Source organism: Tenrec ecaudatus, chromosome 12, assembly GCF_050624435.1.
Source record: "Tenrec ecaudatus isolate mTenEca1 chromosome 12, mTenEca1.hap1, whole genome shotgun sequence".
Classification (NCBI taxonomy): Eukaryota; Metazoa; Chordata; class Mammalia; order Afrosoricida; family Tenrecidae; genus Tenrec; species Tenrec ecaudatus.
The window spans coordinates 64,158,120-64,174,053 of NC_134541.1; the positions used below are offsets into that span (position 1 = coordinate 64,158,120).

At 38.6% G+C, this 15,934-nt stretch overlaps 1 non-coding gene across 1 annotated transcript; it reads right to left on the reverse strand.

Moving 5' to 3' along the window:
• Positions 1-1,103: 1,103 nt before the first annotated feature.
• On the reverse strand, positions 1,104-1,176 carry TRNAR-CCU (transfer RNA arginine (anticodon CCU)). Its single transcript has one exon. It is a non-coding gene; the product is annotated as a tRNA-Arg (tRNA).
• Between the last annotated feature and the right edge of the window lie 14,758 nt (positions 1,177-15,934).

A 15,934-nucleotide genomic window follows, 5' to 3' on the forward strand; every position in this document is an offset into this window, starting at 1 on the left:
ACTAACAATCTACAATCTGTAGGAAACTTGAACAACTCAATAAGAAAAATATGAATAATCCTATTTAAAATGCGCAAAGGAAATTAACAGACCATTCACCAAGAATGATACCAAAATGGCGAACAAACATATGAAGAAATGTTATGGTCACTAGCCATCCAGGAGATGCAAATTAAAGAAATAATGAGATGCCACCTTATACTGACAATGTCAGCCAAATGTATAACAACAGAAAAGAGTAAATGCTAGAGGAACTCCAGGGCGATTAGAACCCTGAAACCCTGCTGATGGAACTGTTAATATGTACAACAACTGGGGAAGGCAATATGGCAGTACCTCTAATAACTGGGGTTAGAATGTCCATACAGCTCAGGAATCCCTCTGCTTTGAATATTTCTTAAAGAAGTAAGACTCATAATATGAATAGACATATGTATGCCAATGTTCACCACAGCACTGTTCAAAATAGCATTAAGATGAAAACAACTTAAATGTCCATCAGTAGAAGAATGATAAAGAAAATTTGGTACATACAATAGAATATTATTTTTTCATTGTTGGTAGCCTTTGGGACTCTCGGCTATGTGTGTTTTGGTATATGAAGCCCAGAACCGGAAAGAGACAATACTAGAAATAAGGGTTCCTAGGGGGTACAATGGGGAATGTGAGTGGGTAGAAGGGCCCTGATATCAAGGAACTCAAGAAGGGAAAAATGTTTTAAAACTGATTGTGGTTGCAATTGCACAACACTTCTTGATATGATTGAACGGTTGGATGGCATGATGTCTGGATTAGCTCCTAGAAAAATAACAAATAAATCAACAAACCTTTAGAAAAGACGATGAAACCATGGAGCACCTCATGGCGTAGATTAACTTGGAGAATATTCTTTTTTTTTTTTAATTTAGTTTATTTTCTAACCCTTGCGGCACCTCCGGCTCATAGGGGGCAAATGGAGAATGGCTGACTCTTGCAAACCAAGCCTAACAGCTGGTAAAAGCACGCTTACAACCTCTCCTAGCAAAGTTAGTCAAGTCCATGATGATAACTCACTAATTGTTTAGGAAAGAAGAAAAGTAATTTTAAGGGAACAAAATAGAAAGCACCCCAGATGGGACTCGAACCCACAATCCCTGGCTTAGGAGGCCAATGCCTTATCCATGAGGCCACTGGGGCTTCTCAACTTGGAGAATATTCTTGTGAGTGAACTGAGTTAATCACAAAGCGCTAGTAATCCACAGAGTGAGAAGAGAAATCCAAGAATATGGGTATGGTAAGCTATGGCAAGTAGTTTAAACGGCTGACTACAAAAGTTATAGGAAACTCCAACATTTCAAGCACCAAAAGAGAAACAGTTCAAAAGAAATATGTGCAAAAAACATGAAGTGACCTTTCACATTCAAATAGTCAACAAACAGAGGAAGTTATGCTCTCAAAAATTGGTTATTCAACTAAACTTTGATTTACATATATACGTAGGTAGGTAGATGTGAGCTGAACATATGTAGTAAGGTATATGTATTTGTATATGTTTTTGTGTGTGTGCATGTGTATGGCAGAATGTATTTCTACACATATATTTGTGCATACTATGAATATATCCATGCCTATAGTGGAACATATAGAGAGCAAAAAATATGAAAACTTCTTAGATAGAAACAAACATCTTTAGGGCCTGAGTCACTGGATTGTTGTTTTAGGATCTGTAGAAATCTAGGTCAACTGACATAGCCCACAAAGACAGTGTTCTATATTCTATTTTGATGAGGAGTAACTAGACTCTTAAAATTTTATGAACTGCCAGTGAAGAGAAATCTTTGGCCTCTTCCCATCTGGATGAACAAAAGAAACTACCCAAGGAGACTACAGGTACAAAGGACTAATGGAGCTCGCTCCCACTTACCTGACATGGAACAAGCTAAATGGTGCCCGGCTACCTCTGCTCACCACCCTTATTGGGGTCTCAGTGGAAGTTCCCTGACAGAGTAGGGGAAAATGGGGAACAAAATCCAATATCATAAAAAAACATGAAAATCACTGGTGGAACTCTTGCAACTATGGCCATTAGACCCCCTTATAACTTGAATCCAGTCATAGAGACCATCTTTCAGCCAAAGAATAGACAGGCTTATAAAGTGAACAGCAACACTCATGAGGAACATGCTTCTGACTAGAGACTGCAAGGTAAATAAAACAAGGAGAGATGAGAGTGGGCACTACATAATGATTAATAACAATACACCAAGAACACCTAACCATCAGGAACATATACACACCCATGAAAGACCTTCAAAATACATCAATCAAATGCTGACAGAGTTGAAAAACAGAAATACACAACTCATCAAAAATAGTAGTAGACTTCAACACATCACTCTCAAGGAAAGACAGATCATCATGACAGAAACTCCATAAGATATAGAAGCGTTAAACAACATAATCACTGAGCTTGGCCTCTTAGACATATCTAGACCTCTCCACCCAATCACGACACAATATACATTCTTCTCTAACATGTACAGTACATAGAATAGATCACGTGTTAGGCCACAAGGAAAGCGTCAACAAGTTCAAAAACATTGAGTTGCTACAATACATTTTTTTCCAGATCAAAGCTATAAAATTGGAAATCAACAATAGAAAAAACAGGAACATAAAGAAAAACACACGGAGACTGAGCCACATACTACTTAAAAATGCTAAAAAAGAGATCAGATAAGGGACGAAAGGGAGAAATTCCTTGCCACAGACAATAATAACACATCAGGACCAAGATTTTTGGGACACAGAAAAGCCATTGTCAGAGGACAATTCATAAAAATCTACACACACATGTAAAAAGGAAGAGAAATAAAAAATTAACCCCTTAATATAACCCTTCCAAAAACTAGAACAAGGACAACAACTTGAACCCTCCAATAACCTTACAAATAAAATAATAAATATATGAGCAGAAATAAACAAATGAAAAACAAGAAATTGAGTTTTTGAAAGGATAAACAAAATCAACAAACTGCAGGCAAACTTAACAAAGGAAAAGAAAGAGAAGATTCAAATATCTAGAATTACAAAGGAAAAAGATGACTCAAAACCACAAAGGAAAAAGATGACTTCAAAACAGAAATGAATAAAATAAAAAGGATAACACAGTACTATGAATGCAACAAGTTTGATAATACAAAACAAACAAAAAACAACCCCCTAGAAGTGCACTGTCTACCCAAATCAACACAAATCGATGCAGAAAACCTGAACAGACCCTTCCAAAAGAAGAAATAGACAAGATCATTAACAAATATCCAACCAAGAAAATCCCTGAATGACTTCACAGGGGAATTATACCAAGCATTCAGGTAAGAGCTGTCACCAATTCTGCACAGACTACTACAGAATAAAGATATGGTTAACAATCTCTCAAACTCATTCTATGAAGCCAGCACAACCCTGATTCCAAAACCAGGGAAAAACCCACAATGACAGAAAATTACACATCAGTATCCCTAATGCAAAAATTAGATGAAAAAATTCTCAAAAAATCTTGACCAATAGAATCCAACAATATAATAAAAAAAATAATCATGATCAAGTGGGATATATACACCAAGGGTGCAAGGAAGGTTCAACATATGAAAAACAATCAATGTAATCCACTAGATAAACAAGATAAAGAATAAGAACCATGTGATCACATAGATGCAGAAAAGGCATTTGACAGTATCCAACACCCATTTCTAAAAATAACACTCAATGAAATAGGAATAGAAGGGAAACTCCTCACCATAATAAAAGTCATATATAAAAAAGATTCATATACAAAAAAACAACACCCAAAATCACACTCAATGGGGAAAAACTAAAAATACTCCCCCTGCAAATGGGAACTAGACAAGAATGCCCCTTATCACTACTCTTATTTAACATTGTGCTGGAAGTCTTAGACAGAACCTTTAGACAACAAAAGGAAATCAAGAAAATACAATTCGGCCAAGAAGTTATGAAGCTCTCACTATTTTCATATGATATGATTATATATAGAGAGAACATTAAGGACTCCATAAAAAGACTGTTGGGAATAATTGAGAGTTTTGGTAAAATAACAGGATATAAGGTTAACAATCAGAAATCAATCCTATATATTAGCCAAGAGAGCTCTGAAAAGACATCAAGCAAATGATAACACTTACAATAGTCGCACATAATATGAAATACCTAGGAATAAACCTAACTAAAAACCCCAAAAAGACATATATAGACGTATGTGTACATCGTAAAAACCACATCAACAGAGGAGACCTCATCTCAGCTGTGGTCAGTTTTCACCTTGGTAGGGAGATGGACAATACCTTTTAGTTGCTGTCATAGAAAATCGTGCCAAGGTCCACTCAAATCAGCAGACACTTCTAGCAGAGTGATAAGCAAACCTTACTGGAAATCAAGCCAAGATTGTGGGAGGAAGGCATGTATGTCTTGGTGGAGGCAACTCGATTTCTGTTGGTAGGAAAACAGAGATGAGTGACTTTCCATCTTGGAAAATGCTTAATCGTACTTATATTGAAGTACAACCCAAGAGGAGAATACCATATGCCTAGTACTATGTTCTTAATTGAACAGTTTTGACCCTGCTTCTATCCAGGCCTGTTGACACAGGTTGTGTACTATAGATTACTGAGACTTTAGACTTTGTTCTTTCCAGGTGTACAACATACCTTATAGGCTACACCAGAAGGACTTGATTAAAAAACCCCAATAAGAGAACTAGGCTTTACCTCAAACTCACTGCAGTCCTTGAACTTAAGACTGAAACTCCTTAATTTGATAAGAAGCAGATGACTGCCATCCAGAGGGTATAGAATTGTTGGCTCTCAGGCTTTGGTTTGGATCTCTTACCTTGGGGGCATCAGTAAATGGTGGTCAAGGACTACCGTATACTTACTATTTTAATGCCCTCCTTGCTTAATTATGACATGTATCAATCTGGTAGTCGTGGTTCTGCGATTGTGAGTGAATATTCTGGAAAGCTTTTCCTTCACACACACACACACACACACACACACACACACACACACACACACACAAAATCCAGAGCACCCACAATTCTGGCAGCCAAAAAAAATTTAATCAATTGAAAATAAATAAATTGAATATTCATCAATAGAATTCTGAGATGCCTGTGTGGGTGTGAACTGCCAACCTTCTGATTAACATTTGAATGCTTAAATGTTTGTACCACCCGAGGACTCCTATTTTCTATTTAAGTTTACAACATTATTTGTTAATTTTTGTGTTTAGTTGTGTGTCAATTAAAAAATGAACTGTAATTCATAATGTACCTTTATCTAGTGAATTCTCTTTTTATATGTTTCTAGTTTAATTCATATTTCCCTTTTAGGATAAAAAAGCAACTAATTAGTCTTTAGTTAAATTTTCCCCTGTTCACTGAACTGCTAGAATTGGAATATATGAGCATTTTAAAGACCTTTGATCAGTTTAACTAAATAGTTCCCCAAAATATTACAACTTTCTGAAAGTTAAAGCTACCTACTTCATTATATTTCCAACATACTTTCTATGAGTAACCTTAAAAAACTATTTTTATTAAATACTTTTATTGGGGCCTCTTACATGTCTTCACAATCCATGCATTCATCCAGTGTGTCAAGCACATCTGTACATATGTTGCCATCATCATTTTCAAAGCAAGCATTTTCTTTCTATTTGAGCCCTTGATATCAGCTCCTCATTTCCCCCCTCTCTATCTACCTCCGTCTGCATGAACCCTTGATAAGTTGTTATAGATTATTATGTTCATATCTTACATTGTCTTCTGTCACCCTTCACTCATTTTCTGTTGTTTTGTCCTCCTGGGAGGGGCTTATATGTTGATCCTTGTGATATATTTCCCCTTTCTTCCCCCACCTTCCACTTATCCTCCTGGTATCTCTATCCTCATTGTTGACCCTGAGGGATTTATCTATCCTGGATTCCCAATGTTTCGGGCTCTTATCTGTAGCAGTGTACATGTTCTGGTCTAATCTGATTTGTAAGGTAGAATTGAGGTCATGATAGTGGGGGGGGATGAAGCATTAAATAACTAGAGGAAAGTTTTATGTTTCATTGGTGATGTACTGTACTCTGACTGGCTCATCTCTTCCTTGTGACCCTTCTGTAAGGTGATGTCCAATTGTCTACGGATGGGTTTTGGGTCTCCACTCCACCCACTCCACATGCAGATACTCAATTGTTATGGTTTTATTCATGAACAGAGGTACCTATAGAATTACTTAAAATTTTCGACAATAATTAATTGAATAAATATGTATGAATTTACTATTGAATCCTTTATGGTTTTTATTTTTGTTGTTGCATTTTTCTCTATATTTTTGGTTGTAATTTATTTATGTATTTATTTTTAATTAGTTGGGATTGAATATATATGACATATATCATTCCATATTTCAATCACATTGAGTAGAGTTGTACAATTGCTACCACAGTCAGTTTCCTCTATGATACTCTATGGGGCCCTGGTGGTGCATTGAGTTACTCAGTGGGCTGCTACCATAGGTTTCCCCCCAAAACTATGTATTTAATTTTTAAAAAAACATTTTATTAGGGGCTCATTCAACTCTTATCACAATCCATGCATATACATATATTTAATTTTTTTACAAGACAACCTTATCACCTTCAAAATACTCTCCATTACACTTATTACATTTGTCAAATCTGCAATTCCATTCTTGGAAACATTTTTCAAACTCATCTGTTTGGATGGCTGACAGCACCTCCCTCATTTTGTTCTTTACCTTTTCTATGTCATCAAATTGTTGTCCTCTCATGCCCCTCTTCATTGGCAGAAACTAATTAGTCTCACTGAGCGAGGTCAGGTGAGTAAGGTGCCTGTGGCAGAAATGCATGCTGTGTTTTGCCAAAAACTGGCACAATTAGGGGCTGTGTGAGCAGGTGCATTATCGTGGTGGCAAAACCAGTCACCCCTCTGCCACAAATCAGTCCTTTTTTTGGTGTCACATTGTTACAGTATCTTTTCAGAACCTCTAAATAGAAAGCTTGATTAACAGTCTGACCTGGTGGAATAAACTCCAAATGCACTATGAGTTGGGAAGGTGATGGATGTCCAGAATGAGGTTTGTCATCAACAGACATTTCACCTTTTTTGAAGTGAGAAAACCACTCAGACACTTGAGTTTTTCCTGTAGCACTGTCCTTTCAAGCTGTGTTCAACATCACACAGTTTATGCAGCATTTTTCTCAAGCAGGAAATATAATTGCACAGCCACATGATGTTCTCTTAAATTGGCCATCACAAAAAAAACAAAGTTTGAGCGAAACTGCTTTTACGAAAAAATTCACCGTGACCACAGAAAAATGTGTGCTATGAAAACTCTGCTCAATGAAGCTTTTTTAAGTTTCTTTTTTTTTTTGGGGGGGGGGACCCCTTGTGTGTTTGTGTGTGTGTGTGTGTGTGTGTGTAGATAGACAGATATAGATAAAATATATTTTTCATCAGTAATGTTCTTGGTTACTGAAACTTTATAGTAAATCTTAAAATTGCATAGGGTAGGTATTCCAATTTAGTGAGTTTTAAAGTTTTTAAATTCCTCTGGATTTTTGAATTTTCATATGAAATTTAGAATCTGCTTATTGATTACTACAAAAGAGTTTCTGAAATTCTGATTGAGATTACATGGACTCTATAGATTAATTTGGGAAGAATTGTTATCTTAACAATATTTAATCTTCCTTTCCATAAACATGGTTTACCTTTCTGTTGACTTAAGCCAATACTTTAATTTATCCTAGAGATATTTTGCAGGAATCTAGTGGTGTAGTGGTTACACCTTGGGCTTCAATCCAAACGGTCGGCAGTTTGAAACCACCAGGAGCTCCGTGGCAGAAAGACTGGCCTTTCTACTCCCATGAGCAGTTCCAGTCTCAGAAACCCACAGTGGGTCGCTGTGAGTAGTCAGTGACTCAGTGAGTGAGTTTAGGAATATTTGATTGTTTTCAGTGCGGCATTCTTGCACATCTGACACTGGAGCTTTTTGAAATTTTACTTATCATTGTTTGCTAGTTTATAAGAATAATGTGAAATTTCTTTGAGCAATCTTGCTAGATTTATTGATTATTTCTACTACAGTTGATTTCTAGATATCCATGGAATTCTTTATTTTAGCATATCAACTGCAAATAAAGATAGTTTGCTTCTTCTTTTTCAAATACTGTGTTTTCTGTTGTCTTTTGGAATGTCTAAGAGCCATTGATTGTTGCACTTTCACTGACATTTTTGTTTTGTTTTAGTTTATCTTATATTTCCTTCTCCTACTTATTCTACACAAAAGTTTTAATTTGAATTAGGTGAAGATTTATTGAGCACATCGTATTTCTATATTCACTAATTAGCATACTTTCTGATTCAGTGTATCCATTGAAATCTCCTCAATTTACCATAACGTCTCTCACTTCCTCCTTGACTCTCCTGTTTTCATCCCTCCTTCTCTCCTAATTCTCTGAACTTTATGATCTCCACCAAGACCATCCACTATTCACGCCTCATAACAGCCTTGCTTTACTGAGAGTGTCTCCTACATTTGTAAATAAGGAAAATAAAAATATTGTCCAGGGTGACAGAATTTAATCCTATGTTACTCTGATCTCAAAGTCTGCTTTTCCCCTTTGTCAATTCTTTCTCTTCCTCCTTTCTCACCTTGCCTAGTTTCTTTGTTCCTCTTACTAGTTAATTTTCATGAACTCACTGCAGTCTCCTATTTGGGTTTTATGTGTTAGCCAGTTTTGAAACTCAGCTGCTCTTTAAGAGAAAAACGAGGCTTTCTGTCTTGAAAACGCAAAGGGCTTAAGTGGAGAGCAAAAGCTTTGAAAATGATTAGGGCAAAGAATGAACAGATGTGCTTTATACAATTGATGTATGTATATGTATGGACTGTGTTAACAGTTGTATGAGCCCCTAATAAAATGTTTTAAAAAAAGAATCACAGTCTCAGAAAGCCACAGGGGGAAGTTCTACCCTGTTGTATTCAGTCACCAGAAGTCAGTATCAACCCAGTACCAGGAGTCTGGTTTCGGGTTTATTTCTGGTATGCCCCGTATGTTGCTAAATGACTCATCTTTCTCAACTCCACATCAGACGCTACATTGCATCTACTGTCAACAATCAGACCAGATGTTTCTCTATAATTTTCAAGACCTGTATCACCTTGTTCTCTCTTCAGTCTTCCACGCTTATGCATTTATCTTGAGTTGCAAGTACAGTGCGGGCTATGGAAAGAATGTAGACTTTGAGTTCAGCATGACTTAGGGTCCAATTCTGTCACCCTGGACAACAGTTTTATTTTCCTTACTTACAGACGCAGGGAATACTGTAAGCAATACGCGGATGCTGTGAGGCGTGATGGGATAGGGTTTTGTGACAATAAAAAATGGTGGTGTTTACCATAATTCCTGGTACACAGTCACTGTTCACCAGTGTTTGGCTCTCCAGATTTTTTTGTCCGTGTGTTCAAACCACTGGCTGGTTTGTAGGCAAGCATTTAAGCGCTGCGCCACCAGGGCTTATTAGAAATGATATACCTAGACATGGAAAAGGAAATTACTGGACTAAACATGAAATTTCGCCCTAAGTGTCCTGGTAGCTATGTTAGTGTTGTTGCTGCCCACTCACAGTGACCAGAACAAGACACTCCCCAGCCTTGTGCCCTCCTCAGAGCTGTTCTTATGTTTGAGCCCATCCATGAAGCTGCTGTGTCAACCCTCGTGCCAAAAGTCTTCCTCTTTTCTGCTGGTCTTCCACTTTACCAAGCATGATTTGCTTTCCCAAGGACTGATCTCTCCTGACAACGTGTCCAAATTATGCAACTCAAGGTTTCATCACCCTTGCCTCTAACGAGCTCTCTGGTGGACTTCTTTCCAGACAGATCTGTTGGTCCGGTCAGCGGTCCATGGTCCTTTAAATTTTTTTCTCCAACATCACAGTTAAAATGCATCATCAGTCTTCCTTAATCAATGTCCAGCTGGAACCTATGGGAAGCCATAGATCTGTTTTGTTCAGTTAAATTTGTATGTAAATCTTAACAGTGAGGTATGGTTTGTGCTTAATATCAAGCATCTATCTTTGTCTTTACTATATTGTGCATTGTTTTATGCATCAAAAAAGATTGATCAATTCTGCTACTCTGTCTCTTGCCTGGTGCATCTAGTCCATTTACAGTGTTTTGGTTCTGTCCATAAGGTTTTCGATGACTAGCTACTCAAAACTGGCCAGTCTACTCCTTCCTCGTCGTCTGTGAAACCTGTTCACTCGGGGTGACCCTGATGGCTTTGGAATTACAGGCGACATCGTTTCCATCATCATAGTAACACACAAGTCACTACAAGATGATAAACCGACGGACAAGTGGTGGACAAATTAATCTATATCCATTGCAATTCATTCAGATCCATTATATCAGTGACATATATGTCCTTTGTTGTGTATGTGTATGTGTGCATGTGCGTGTGTGTGTGTGTGTGTGGTGCTGCTAGCTTCTTTGTTCCATATCATTTTCCATGTTGATTTCAATTTGTTTATGGGTTACTTATAATTTTCTTCATTTCTGTTGTTACATTGTTTAGTAAACTTTTGTAATATTCCTCTTCTTTATTTTGATGAGAAGGTTTACTCATTTTCCTTGAATTTACATTGGAACTTATTAATTTTTCCCAAGTTGAAAACAGTCTGACCCATCTTGAAATCTGTATTTCTCCATGTTCCACAACTAAATGCACTGCTTATTTACTCTATTTATTTTGTAATTTTCTTCATTTACAAATTACTGACCCTGGTTCCATATTTTCTGTTTGGGATATTTATTTTATGATGCATGCTTCTATATCTTGGTTAATGTCGGTGTGCTTTTGTCATGTATATTAATCTTCAGTTTTGGTCTTCATTGTTAGTCCTCTGTACAAAGAATTGCCTTTAGTATTTCTTGTAAGGTTTGCCTGGTTTTTAAATTTAAAAAAATGTCTATTTATATGGAAACCTCTTTATATCACCACTGTTATTTTGGGAAGATTTGTTTTTAAAATAATTAATGGCTGGCGTTTTTAGCATTTCATAGTTTTAGATATGCCATGTTGTTAGGTGCAGTTGAGTCCATTTGTACCCATAGTGACCCAATCAACAACAGAATGGAATTGTCCCTCTGTGGTGTCCTCACAATTGTTACTATTTTGGAGCCAGTTGGAGCTACTGTATGAATCCTGCTACTTCTTGGTGGCTTTCTGCTTTACCAACCATGACGTCCTTTTTCAGAGACCAGTCTCTCCTGATAACATGTGCAATGCTTTATCATTGCCTTTTGGCTTGCATTGGGTCTACTAATAAATCAGAGCAAGAAGAGATATACAAATTAAAACAACAACAAATTATCACCTCACATTGACACTTTTGGAAACATTCCATAAAACAAAAGAACAAATGCTGGAGAGGATGTGGAGAGATGGGAATGTTTTTACATCACTGGTGGGATCATATAATTATACAACCATTATGGAAATCAGTATGGCACTTCCTCGAACAAATGCAAATCCAAGTACCTTATGATCCAGCAATATTTCTATTGGTTATGTACCCTAAAGAAATTTAGACTATAACACAACAGAAATATGTAATCTATGTTTAGTGTAGCAATTTACACAATAGCAAAAACATGACAACCAAAAACCCAACCCCAGAGGAATGGATAAAAAAGCTCTGGAACATTCATACTACAGAATTTTATAGATCAATAAAAATAATAACTCTTTTAAGCCCTTCAAAATATAGACAAAGCTAGAGAAACATTATGACATTATGCTTAACAAACTCAATCTAACAAAGATAAATACTTAATATCACCATTGTTAAATGAAGAATGTCAATAGTAAACCAAGAGACAAGACATTGATGACTGCGAGGAAGCCAGGGATGGAGGTGGGGACAGGTAAAGGAGAAGAATGGCGGGAGGGGGGGGGTTACAAAAATATGGAGGGTTTAACAGGAAAAAAAGAACTGATTTCGCTGTTTTAGAGAACCAAGTTTAACATAGTCAAGGACTCAGATGCAGGATCCAGACCCAGCAGAAAACAAGCAAGCTTTCCCATTGCATCCATTTATGCTGAAAGTAGTTCACACCTGGTGGAAATGTTATTTCAATTGGTTGCATCAAGTTTGTCATCTTAGTAAGGGTGTTGTATTCCATCCCAATTTTCTTACAATGGATTGGCTGCTCATAGAAGATCCCATTATGAAAGTGATTACATTATGTTAGGTCATATCATGGAGGATTACCAGGATTTAACTTTCAAGTCACAGAGAATGTTAACCCAGACAAATGGACACAAAAACTATCACAATGCTTCTTATATGTCAGGTACTATTTTGAGCAACTTTCAAATATTTCATGCTTTGCCTGTAACAGTCCTATAAGATATTAACTTTACTTTTGAAAATTAGGTAACAGCCACAGAGAGATGAGGATGTTTATTCAGTGTGATGTTTATGAGCAGAGGCTTAGGTTGTGGCAGTCTGCTTTCAGAAGTCTTCTTTTTAATCACTGTGTTCCCCTGACTAATATATATGAATCTATTGACACCTAATAAGGGAATGTCTTCAAAGTGATTGTGATAGCACAGCTCCAGAGGCTGTCGTGCAGGTCTCTGGGTATTTACTATCCCCTCCCCCCACCCACCACTCCTCAAGAATGACATCCATCCACCTGCAATTGGTTAACATCTCCAAAACTCATCTCAGATGGTCTCTGACATTCCAGGACTCCCTTGAGCCCCCAAAGTAGGTTCACCAATGCCACCTCTATATATGTCTATAAGTGTTCAGTGCCTACGTCTATCATTAAAAACAAAATAGTAGTAAGTTGCCATTGAATTAAGTCCAATGCATGGTGATTCTGTCTATATCACAGTAGAACTGAGCTTCATAGGGATTCAATGATAGCTTTGGGAAAGTAGCCAGGCCTTTTTCCCCAGGTGCCTCCAATCCTACCCTGAAGCAAACCGTTTGCCATCAAGTTGATTCCAACTTACGGTGAACCCCTATGGGCCGAGTAGAACTGCTCCCTGGCATTGCTAATGGCTGTGCTGTTTCAGAAGCAGGTGACCAGGTTTAGGCAGTCCACTGACCATTTATGCCTCTCGGAAACAGCCTCCCTTACCATAGCACAGTCCGGCCCCTTTGAAATGGCCCGTTTCTTGATCAAGAAGCCCACGTGGGACAGTGGGCTAAGCATTAAGCATTAACTGTTCCGTGGGAGAAATATGAGGATGCTGGCTCTCATGAGTGTTTACAGCTTAAGAGACCGTATGAAGCTGCTCACCTCTGTTCTCTAAGGTTGCTATGAGTCAAAATTGACTTGATGACCGTGGATTTTGATGTTATTCATCTGCCTTGCTCACTAGCTCATGAACCTTGATAACAAGGGACTGATGATCAGAGAACTTACAATTAATTTGTTCTTACTAAAATAAGAAACAAGTGTCCCAAGAAGATAGCGTTCCACATGGCAGGCTGTCTGAAAGCCATGGAGTTGGAGTTGGTGGGGGCGAGGTAAATTGTAGGTAGCTCAAGCCCCTGCTCTTCAGGGACTGAGCCCCTCTAAGCTCATGAAGAGAGGAGGGAGGTGGAGAATTCCCTCCCAGTGAAGCCTCCAAACATCTGCTTCTCATCTTAGTACCCATTCATGATTCTCTCCCCTCTGACTTCCCAGCTGCAGAGGAAAGCCCGCGTGGAAGTAAAGTTCCCCATAAATCACGGAGAAGACTCTAGAGCTTTAGGATTCATTTTTCACCGAAACAAGCCAGATCCAACAGAGGCTGGTGAGGCCTGGTGAAAGAGAGCCTGGCTGAGAATATTTCTGGGTTTTATTTTTCCCTCTGTACAATGAGTGGTGTTGGTGTATGTGTGTATGTGTGTATGTGTGTATGCCTGCTGTGTTTTCATATGTGTCTGTGTACATAGTGTACATGTATGTATTATATGCACATGTGTACTTAGTGTTCATAAAGGAGTGTGATTATGCATTTGTGAAACTGTGCGTATATTTGCAAACAGGCATTTTAGGTGTGTGTGCACTGGCATGTGTGTGTGCATGTGTGGAAGCGTGTGTGTGAACACCTGCTTATGTGTGTATGTATGAATGGGTGTTTGTGTGTTCATAGACGTGTGTACATTTGTGTGTGCATGCATTTACAGAAGAGTACCTGTGATGACTCACATCCTCTCCGGGCAGCTATGAGTCGGGGTAGTGTTATCCACCCTTCCTCTTAACCGCTGTCTCATCCTGCTAAGGGTAAGCTTCTCTGCCAAGGCTTGGGCCCCGTGTTTTCTGTGCACAGACTTAGCAGGAAAGAAAGCAGGGACAGGAGGGGTACTTCCAAATGATAGGGGTGCAAAGGCCTAAGGAGAGCCACACTAGCAGAGGAGGCTGGGGGATCACGAAAGTTAAGCAATAAGAAATGCCAACCTTCTGGAATCCCTGTAGGGTCTGATGGTCACATTTAACTTCTCGATAACAGTGTCGTCTTTTAAATGTAGGCTTCTTTCTGCAGCATGTTGGACACTTAGTGCTAGTTAGGGTAGTGCAAAGGTTCAAAGAGGCCAAGGAACTCAGAGACGAACCTCTTAGGCGTTTACCCTGCAGGCCCTACTCCATCAGCCTCATCACTCACACGATGCTAGTTATGAAGAAGTGCATTTGCTTTGAGATGATCAAAGGGCCATCTCATGCACTGCCATTGAGTAAATGCTGACTCACCGTGCGCCTACAGGGGGGCTAGAACTGCCCCTCTGGGTTGATGCGACTGTCGCTCTTTACAGGAAGAGCAAGCCCTGTCTCTCTCCCACGGAGCAGCTGCTGGTTCGATGTGGACCTTGTGCTTACCAGTCCAGCGTGTAACCACTACACCACCCAGGCTCCTCCATCAAGGGCTACTAGCCACCCGGGTTCTCTATTATGAGTCCAGTCATTCTTGGGCCAAGGTTTTACTGAAACTGTAGGATTTGAAGTAATCTGGAATGATCCATTAGGGGTAGTTCTTGGCTCTTGGCCTTTTGCATAGTCCTCTCCACTTCTCAACTCACTGAATTCCTACAGTGACAAGAGAGCTGAGGGGCAGCAGAGTCAAGGTTAATTACATAGATGTGTGCTTGAGACTGTGTCATATGCACACAGCTTTGTCTCTTTCTTAATTTATTATTATTAAAAAATCATTTTATTGGGGACTCTTATAGCTCTTATGACATTTCATACATCAGTTGTATCAAGCACACCTGTACATATGTTGCTATCATCATTTCCAAAACATTTTCTACTTGAGCCCTTGACTCTCTCTCTTAGATTATGCTGAGCATTAACATGTATGTAACAAAATCTTTGCCACACCAACATTGTTCACCTGTACAAATCAATGACATTATGTTGTTCAATTATTACCATTTCCAAATTTCCCCCTAATCCTTAATAGAAGGTCAGTGTTTTCTAATCAGGTTCTTTTTAAGAATGGAGTATTGATGATATGCTTCTTTAACCTTTCCTCCTGTGGAAGTTGCAGAATTTTATGTCAACTTGAAGTGTAGGGTGGAGTCTAGCCTGTTAACCAGGTCACAGACTGATGATGCCTCCTTGTGGGGATGTCCTTCTCATAAGGAGGGTGCTGGGAACCTCCCCTTTTCTTTCTGCTTCCACTTCCTGCTAGCGACTCTCAGAGATCTGCTGGAGACCTGGAAATACGTCCCTGCCAGTGGATCCACATGACTTTGCACCTATTGGCCTGTGACATTCCTGTATTTTGCATCATTGCTTGTGACTGCACAAGGACTTACGGACTACTGTCAGACTGATGGACTTGTTCTGGACTGGGCTGG